The sequence below is a fragment of the Panthera leo genome, chromosome D3 (genome assembly GCF_018350215.1).
Source record: "Panthera leo isolate Ple1 chromosome D3, P.leo_Ple1_pat1.1, whole genome shotgun sequence".
NCBI lineage: Eukaryota > Metazoa > Chordata > Mammalia > Carnivora > Felidae > Panthera > Panthera leo.
The window spans coordinates 52103386-52112373 of record NC_056690.1 but is presented as its reverse complement, the minus strand read 5'-3'; the positions used below and the strand labels follow the sequence as shown (position 1 = coordinate 52112373).

At 32.8% G+C, this 8988-nt stretch overlaps 1 long non-coding RNA gene across 1 annotated transcript in view; it reads right to left on the bottom strand.

The window, feature by feature from the left end:
- Positions 1–338: 338 nt before the first annotated feature.
- The window catches only part of LOC122203782, a 176783-nt gene continuing 168133 nt past the window's right edge, over positions 339–8988 (bottom strand). The window contains exon 3 of the long non-coding RNA XR_006195332.1: positions 339–561. This is a non-coding gene — a long non-coding RNA (uncharacterized LOC122203782). The remainder of the gene's footprint in view (positions 562–8988) is intronic.

Sequence of the window (8988 nt, the reverse complement as noted above, 5' to 3'; positions counted from 1 at the left end):
GTATATTTTCATGCCACCACTGATTTGTGATTGTGAACAAAGGAGAGGTTAACAAAGAGAGACTACATTAGACTAATATATACTTTTTTTTTTCATTTCACCACACATAATGACTAGTAAAAGGAACATCAATCAAAAGAGCAATTTTGTTCAGGGGACTCGGAAGATTTTATTAGACTCTATTTTTCCCAATTTATTAGGAATGGCAAGAAAAAGTTCTGTACTTAGTAAATCAGTGTATTTTTCTGGCTAGAAATCACAAAATATTAAAGTATGAGAGAGGTAACAGATTATTTTGCTATTACCTACTAATTTACTACATAGAAATATGAGACTCAAGCAGATTAAGTGGCTTATCTAATGTCACAAAGATAATTAGCAAAAAGTGGAACAAAACTTCTGGTTCATTGCTTTTTGGGTACTTTTAAATATGTTCTGCTGCTTTCTTGTTTTCCAGATTTGCAACAGTGCAAATGAGAGTGAATGGTCCATACTTGAAAGGAATCTTTCTGTTGAAGTAGAAATCCAAGTCAGAACATTTGCAGAGAGGAAATGTCATTTCTATAATTAAGTGAGAAGAGAAAGAAGTCTTGGCATGTTGATTACCTGGGATAGAGCACTGGAAGGTCATTTGCAGTTACAGCATCAAATAAAATGAAAGAAAAGAGGAAATAGTCGATTTTAGGTAGCTTATGCCCTAAACATTGTCAGAGTCGGAAAGGTTATTTTTTTCACCAGAGTAGCCTACAGCTTTATATAGACAATAATTTTATATTTATATTTTATATATTTTTATAAAATTTTATATTTATTTATATAAATAATATAGCTTTATATAGACAATATTTTAGCACTAGATACAGTATTTACCATTTTTTCTCCTGGTATCTGTTAAAAGTTCTCTTTATTACATTAATGACAAAATATAATTATACACACACACACACACACACACACACACACACACATGCTTAGTGAAATACTAAAGTGGTACCCCTATATAAGTTATTTACAAGCAAGACAGTTTTGTTTATTAACTATTTATATGTATTTAATTAATCTTAAAATATGTACCCATAGATGAATACTAACACTAAATTATATAAATATAATAACAAATCTCATTCCTGTTATATTTTGTGAAAAGCAATAAATCATTATCGAGAAATACAAATCATCTATTTTCTGTTGTTTTTTTTTTCTCCTGAAGATTTTCAAAGTTGGAAAATAAAAAGTCTTGTTTTTTATATTTAGAATTTTTTTATTGAATGCTTCTAGTATATCAGCTTAAAAGGAAATGAGAAGCATTTTAAATACATATTTACTTTTCTATTTTTTTAATGTTTATTTATTTAGTTTTGAGAGAGAGAGAGAGATAGACAGAAAACAGGGGAAGGGAAAAGACAGAGGGAGGTAGAATCCCAAGCAGGCTTTACGTTGTCAGCACAGAGTACGAGAGACTCGAATCCACAAACCATGAGATCATGACCTGAGCCGAAACCAAGAGATGGACACTTAACTGACTGAGCCACCCAGGTGCCCCCACTTTCCACTTTTTTAACATGAAATCAGATAAGTCCAAATGAAAAAATAAAGTTGAAAATATTGAAAACAAAGCTACACACTTTGATCAGAAACATACATACTGGAAAAGTCTCTGGAAATAAGCCAATTCGGTATGTCTTTCTGATAATAAAGAGATATCAATGGCAGGACCTCTAAACAGTTCAAATTTGAGATCTGTGAAAAACACTGAATTTATGTTTTTAATACTATATATTGTTAAGAGTGTAGAGTAGATAAGGGTATCTTAATGAGAATGTATATGATATTTAAGTGTATGAGTAAAACACATTAATTTGAGTTAAGTAACTCTTGAAAAATGATCTGAGGTCATTGTAGATCAGATTTTAAACACTGAAGGTTGTGCCCATATGAGACTGAGTTGTTAAATTAGAAAGCTCCAGAGGAAACTGGGATAATAGAACAAAAACACATTCTATGAATGGAAAATGGTATTTATATTTTATCTCTACAACTTAAAATACACTTGAAATGGAAGAAAAACAGTAAGATGACATAGAAACATCACAAAGAGATTGTTCTGAAAAGTAAATGAGCTGTTATTGTTTTGAATACTAAAATAGGTATTTCATAAAACCTTAGGAATATAGAATTTTCATTATTTGCATTATCACAATTTGCAAGTTATATATGTATTTTTTATCTCAAAATCAAATTTGTACCTCATTACATAAATGAGTAGTATGTGAGATGATTTGTTCTTAAAATTAAATATCCATGATATGAGTGTATTTGGTGGGAATATGTATTGTATTTTAATAGAACCTTACTCTAAAACATAAACCCTTTTGTTATCAACTAACCTCATAAAAATCCAATCAAAAATTTAGTAATCTAAACATGATGCCCTCTCTGGAACCCTTTAGAAATGCCATGTTGCTGAGGAAATATACATACCTTGTACATCTTAATAGAGAACCTTAAAAGATTAATTCCAATGATTGTGCAAATTGAATAACTCTCCTGTTATTTTCTTTAGTAATCTGAATTAAAAATAAAGTTAAACTGAAGAAATCCAACCAACTGTGACTCTGAGAAGTCTGAATTCAATCCAATTAATCATAATTTCATATAGCCCATTGATAATTTACAGACTTCATCCCTAATATTTTGACACTCATTGACACTTGGCAAGAATTAATTAATGAATCCAAATCCAAAAATGAAATTTTGTTTGATCATGAGGGTGGAACACATATGAAATGGGACTCATCATTTAGTGAAACCTCCCTGCCTTGTTATTTACTATCATTTCTGCACTGTTCTTATAATCACATTCCCTCTTTCATTTACTTTCGGGAACTTGTATTTTCTCCACCTCATCCATTTGTGTTCATTGGGAATGCCTACATTTTTACCTGAGTCCACTCTCTGGCCAGAGTTGACTAGTTCAAGAGTAGGCTCAAGCCAGGCAGAGATTTTCCCTGATAATTTTCAAAGTATTCAGGCTTTGTGAGTGTTAGATACCAAAAAGTGAGGGACTTGAGATTTGTGAGTAGTCAAGTGTCCTCCCTTATGAGAAATGAGCATTCAGTGAGAATAAATGAAATATATCTGGAGAGAAGACCAAAATTGTAAAACTAAGAGGGAGACCTGGTGGCATTCAAGTTTCTGGTCTGGTATGAATTTTGTTTGCTTATTTTTAAGGCTAGAAATCTCTCTCTCTTCTCACTTTGTCTCCCTTTTTTTTTTTCACTTTGATCATTCAATTTGCTTTCAGAATTTCCTTTTCAAAATGAGTTCAAATTCCAATTTCTTTAATTTCCAATCAGAATATAAATGAACAGTAGAATAGGCCTAAATAGGATTTTATGTGTTTTTTTAAAGTTTATTTATTTTGAGAGAGAGACCTTGTGAGTGGAAATGGGGGAGGAACAGACAGTGAAAGAGAGAGAGAATCCCAAGCAGGTTCTGTGCTGTCAGCACAAAGCCTGACGTGGGGCACCAACCCAGGAACCATGAGATCATGACCTGAGCTGAAACCAAGAGTCCAACGCGTAACCGAGTGAGCTACCCCAGCGCCCCAGGTTTTATATTTAAAAATAATGTAGGAAGATGTATCTAAAGCAATGGTTCATTTAGATTAATTTTATTTGGCTACTTTATTAATATCTGTATGCATAGTTATCATTTATTATCTGTACAGTGGCAGAATTGGCTGACAGGACACCACTCTCCGTTCACTTTCTGCCTCACCACAAATGCCTTCTCAGCTTCCATTGCTGGCTTCTCCTCTCCTTGTCTTTGACCTCTCAATTTTTCAGCAATACAGAGTTCAGCCTCAGAAACACTACTCTATACCATCTGTACTCATCCCAGTGACCTCAGGGCTTTAACTAATATCTACATGCTGACTGTCCGAAACTCAATTCTCTAGCCAAGGCCAGGCATATCTTCTGCATACAAGACATGTATCCCGCATGGCCTACTAGATCTTTTCACTGGAGGGGTCTAGTAGTCATCTCATGATTAACATCCACATTGAGGATCAGCATCCTCATAGCCTAAACTTACTGTCCCTACCATCCTCGTCTTAAAATAGGCCCCCACAGCCTCTCAGTTGTGCAAGCAAAAAAGGGACTGAGAGTGACTTCTGAGGTATACATATACACATACCTCAGAGATATTGCATGCTTGTTTTCAGACCACTGCAATAAAGCAAGTATCACAACAAAGTGAGTCAAATAATTGTTTTTGATTTTCAGTGCATATAAAAGCAATGTTTACACTATACTGTAGTCTATTAATTGTGCAATAGTATTACGTCTAAACAATGTACATACCTTAATTAAGAAATACTATATTGCCAAAAAGGCTATCATCTGAGCTTTTAGTGAGATACAATCACTGATCACAAATCACCATAGCAAATACAATAATAATGTCAAAGCTTGACATATTGTGAGAATTACCAAAATGTGACACAGAGATATGAAGTGAACAAATGCTATTGAAAAAATGTTGCCAATAAACTTGCTCAATTCAGGATTGCCACAAATCTTCAATTTGCAAACAAATACAGTATGTGTAAATCACAATAAAGTACAATAAATTGAGGTATACCTGCATATATATATTATATATGTTATATAATATATAATTATATTGCAATCATATAATATATGATATAATAAATATATAATAAGTATAATTATATATTTATTATAAATATATAATATATGTAATGTGTTGTATATAATAAATTATATATATTGTATATACTATGTATTTATTAATATATTATATATAATATATATTTTTATATCCTCAGGTAATTTCTGTTCTTTCTAAACACAATATGTATCGAAAACCTGACCATTACAATCTAATTTTCCACTACTTTGGTCAAAACTTTCATTATATCTAGCAGCTTTTGCAACATCTCTGACATGTCACCCTGCTTCCACCTTCCGCAAATGAATTATTGTAACAGCTTCTGAATGACTCTTTTCACTCTATACAGCAGGCAAGGAGGTACTTTAGAAAGATTCTGTCATTGATGTCTTAGGACCCCCCAACAGCATCTCATCTATTTCTAAATATAAGCCCCAATCTCCACCATGACTTTGAAAATCTAACTTAATCTGACCAGAGGCTAACTCTGATTTCATTTCTTACTGTATTTATTTTCCTTCTCTCTAACCAAGACACATTTGCCTTCTTGCTGTTCTCTGGACACACCAAATATGATCCACTTTTGTAACCTTTCCTCTGTCTGGAAGGGACAGAAATATTTGTATGACTTACTTCATTAATTCCTTTAATTATCATATTTTTTCTCAATATCCTATAGTTTTTATTTATCTTTGCTATTTTATAACATTATTTTTAAAGAATTCCTTATTTTATTTCATTTTAAAAATCCTGGGTGGCTCAATTAATTAAGCATCTGAGTCTTGATTTCAGCTCAGGTCACGATCTTGTGGTTTATGAGATCATGTCCCAATATTGGTCTCTGCACTGTCAGCACAGAGCCTGCTTGGGATTATCTCTCTCCTCTCTCTCTGTCCCTCTCCCTGCCCACGCACACACGCACACACTCTCTCAAAATAAATATAAATAAAATTTAAAAAATCCTCCATTTAGTCATTTACACTTTTCATCATTACGAATTATTACATATTTATAAAATGTAATTGTTAAAATCTCATTATATTGAGTGAATATTTTCTCTTTATTATTTCTTTCCTGAAGAATCAGACATAGAAGTTTTTAAAAAAATATTTTTAGTGTTTATTTATTTTTGAGACAGAGAGAGACAGAGCATGTATGGGAGAGGGTCAGAGAGAGAGGGAGACACAGAATCTGAAACAGGCTCCAGGCTCTGAGCTGTCAGCCCAGGGCCCGATGCGGGGCTCAAACTCACGGACCTGAGATCATGACCTGAGCCGAAGTCAGACGCTTAACCGACTGAGCCACCCAGGCACTCCAGAGTTTTTAATAGTTGATATATTAAATTATAAGTTTCAAGTTTCAGTCAAGTTTTGCAACTCAGTGGAGTAGGTGTTAATTTTCCATTTCATAAAAACCTAAGACTCAACAGCTCAGCCATACAACTAAATATTTGAGAAACAGGATTCAAACATGTTTTGTTCCTTAGACAAATGAACTTTCTCATCAGACCATAGCTCTGTTCACTACCTTTTGAGCAGTGCAACAGCTTTTATCACCTCTCAGTTAAAATCCTTTCCCATAAATTTGAATCTTTTTAATGTGTATGAACTGATTACTTAATTCTCTGATCCTCAGCGATTATTAATGAACTTTGTACATAATATGAAAGCGTGTGATGCCCACTATATACATGGGATACTGAATTGCATTTGTTAGTCATATATTCCTTAGTAAACTTTACAAAGCAATAATCAGAATTTTATGTCACCAGATATTTTGTTTAAAGATTTGATTTCTTTTTCCCCTTGGAGCACAAGATCTTTGTCTCTATTTGTCGTTACCACAATTTGTTGCTATATATTTAATGCAAACAACATGGAAAACAATGCCATACATAATCTCTATCACCATTACCACCCACCACACAATCAATGCAATCTGGTTTAAGTACTTTAAAATGTTATAAAATTTGGCAGCAATTGATAACAATATAATGAATTTTCATATAAGATAGCTTTCATCAATAAGACGCAATTTCTCTGTATGAGAAAATGTTTAAATTGGAATATTTCTTGTTCTCAAATGGTTTCTACTGCTCATTTACTTTTATAAGCATTCACCTTGGTCATAGCTAAACATTTTTAATTTTAGTAATAATGTCAAATTGTTGTAATTTTAGGCTTTTACAATATTCTATCTTGTTTGATTTACTCTCTTAATCCTATGACATAGGGGGGTAGAATAAATATTAACCTCACTTTATAGATTAATGAAATATCCCATATAAAGTAAAATGCACTGAAAATAACTAGAACATGAATAATCAAAATTAGAACAAGTTTATGGGGACTTTTAGTCTCCTGCAACTGAATATTATACTATATATAAGTCATTGCATACCTAGGTGGTTCTCTTCAGAATCTAAAACTCAGAGGTTAGGGGCGTTTGGGTGACTCAATCGGTTAAGTGTCTGACTTCAGCTCAGGTCATGGTCTTGCGGTTTGGTTCATGAGTCCCTGTGTCCAGCTCTGTGCTGACAGCTCTGAGCCTGGAGCCTGTTTTGGATACTGTGTCTCCCTCTCTCTCTGCCCCTCCCCCACTTGTGCTCTGTCTCTCTGTCTCTCAAAAATAAACAAACGTTAAAAAAATAATACTAAAACTCAGAGTTTATATTTTTATTTATTTTTCCACAGTAAATAATTGTACAAATGATGTATAACCTAGTTGGTTCTGTAAAACATATTTTAAAGTTTTCTATGTTAAGATAATGTTCTAAAAGCCTTTTTGAATTGATAAAATAATCAACTGGCACTAGTATCAAGAAGTGGCTAATTTACCTGACATTTTCAATATTTATATGGCTTTTCTGGAAAACTTTAAAAGTATTATTAACTAAAATAGTCATTGATGGCTTTATTAGAACTATTCTTTTGGATCCAGACACTGCTTCTTCAAATACAGAGAGAAGAGATAAATGATAAAGAGCAGAAAGTAATCATAATTTCCTCTTTTAAGACATGATTAAAAGGGCAATTTAGAATGTAATAATTAATGTCAGTGATAATTGCATTACTGTATGACATGCTGAGACATTCTGTGTCATTTAATAGGTTTGGATTTGCAAGGCAAACTTCTAAAAGCTGGTTAATTCCTCACAGGCAGTATGCCTACAATTTAGATAAGAGCCACTAGCTTCATTATTTTGGATCCAATGAGGTGGACATAGTGAATAATTTAGACTTATACCAGGCGGTACTCTGAAGACATTCTCCACATCATTCAGTAGGTATCACTTTTGTTTTTTAAATAGGAATAAGATTTTGATTAAAATGGTGTTATGCCAATTTAAAGTTAGTTATGAGACTGTTAAAAACTGAGAACAAACTGAGGGTTGATGGGGGGTGGGAGGGAGGGCAGGGTGGGTGATGGGTATTGAGGAGGGCACCTTTTGGGATGAGCACTGGGTGTTGTATGGAAACCAATTTGACAGTAAATTTCATATATTAAAAAATAAAAAATATACAATAAAAAAAATAAAGTTAGTTATGAGGTAGACACTACATTACGTAAGCATTAAAACACTGGGTGCACAATGATACATAGTGGCAAAAGATCTTCTATTTATTCATTGACTTACATATCATTTTTGAATACCTAATAACTGATCTAAAAATAGAAAAAGCTATAATTTGATGAAAGATACAAGTCAAAACTAAACCACACCATTCTGTAGACTTATAAATGCTGCAACTGAGATTATCATGGGTACAATGAGATTAAGAGTAAGTAGTGATAGAAAACCTAATTTTATGGGTTCAGAAAAGACTTCTTTAAAAAGGTGTTATTTATCTTGATAGGTAAAGAATAAATGCATGTTAACTAGCTAGAGACGATAGTGTAAATGAGTGAAAATTCTTAAAATACCCAAAGGCAAGAGAAATAAGGTGTTTTTTCAGGTAATTAAGGTATATTTGGACCATAAATCATTGAATAAATGGAGAACGATCAGGAAGTAGATCACAAAGGGCCTGGTGAAACATATGAGGAGATTGGACTTTATCCTGAGGGTAACAGGAATGATTGAAAGGATTTATTAGTAATTTATACTCAGATTCGTCTCTTCGTATGGCAATTCTGACTACAGTGTGGAAAATGAATCAGAGCGAAGTGACTTTAGAAATAAAACGGAAGTACTTATGAATTTATTGGTATGCTCCAAAGATGTAATGAATCATAAAAAAAGGTAGTAAAGGTTTAAACAGGGAAAAGTAAATAGATTTGAAAGATAAG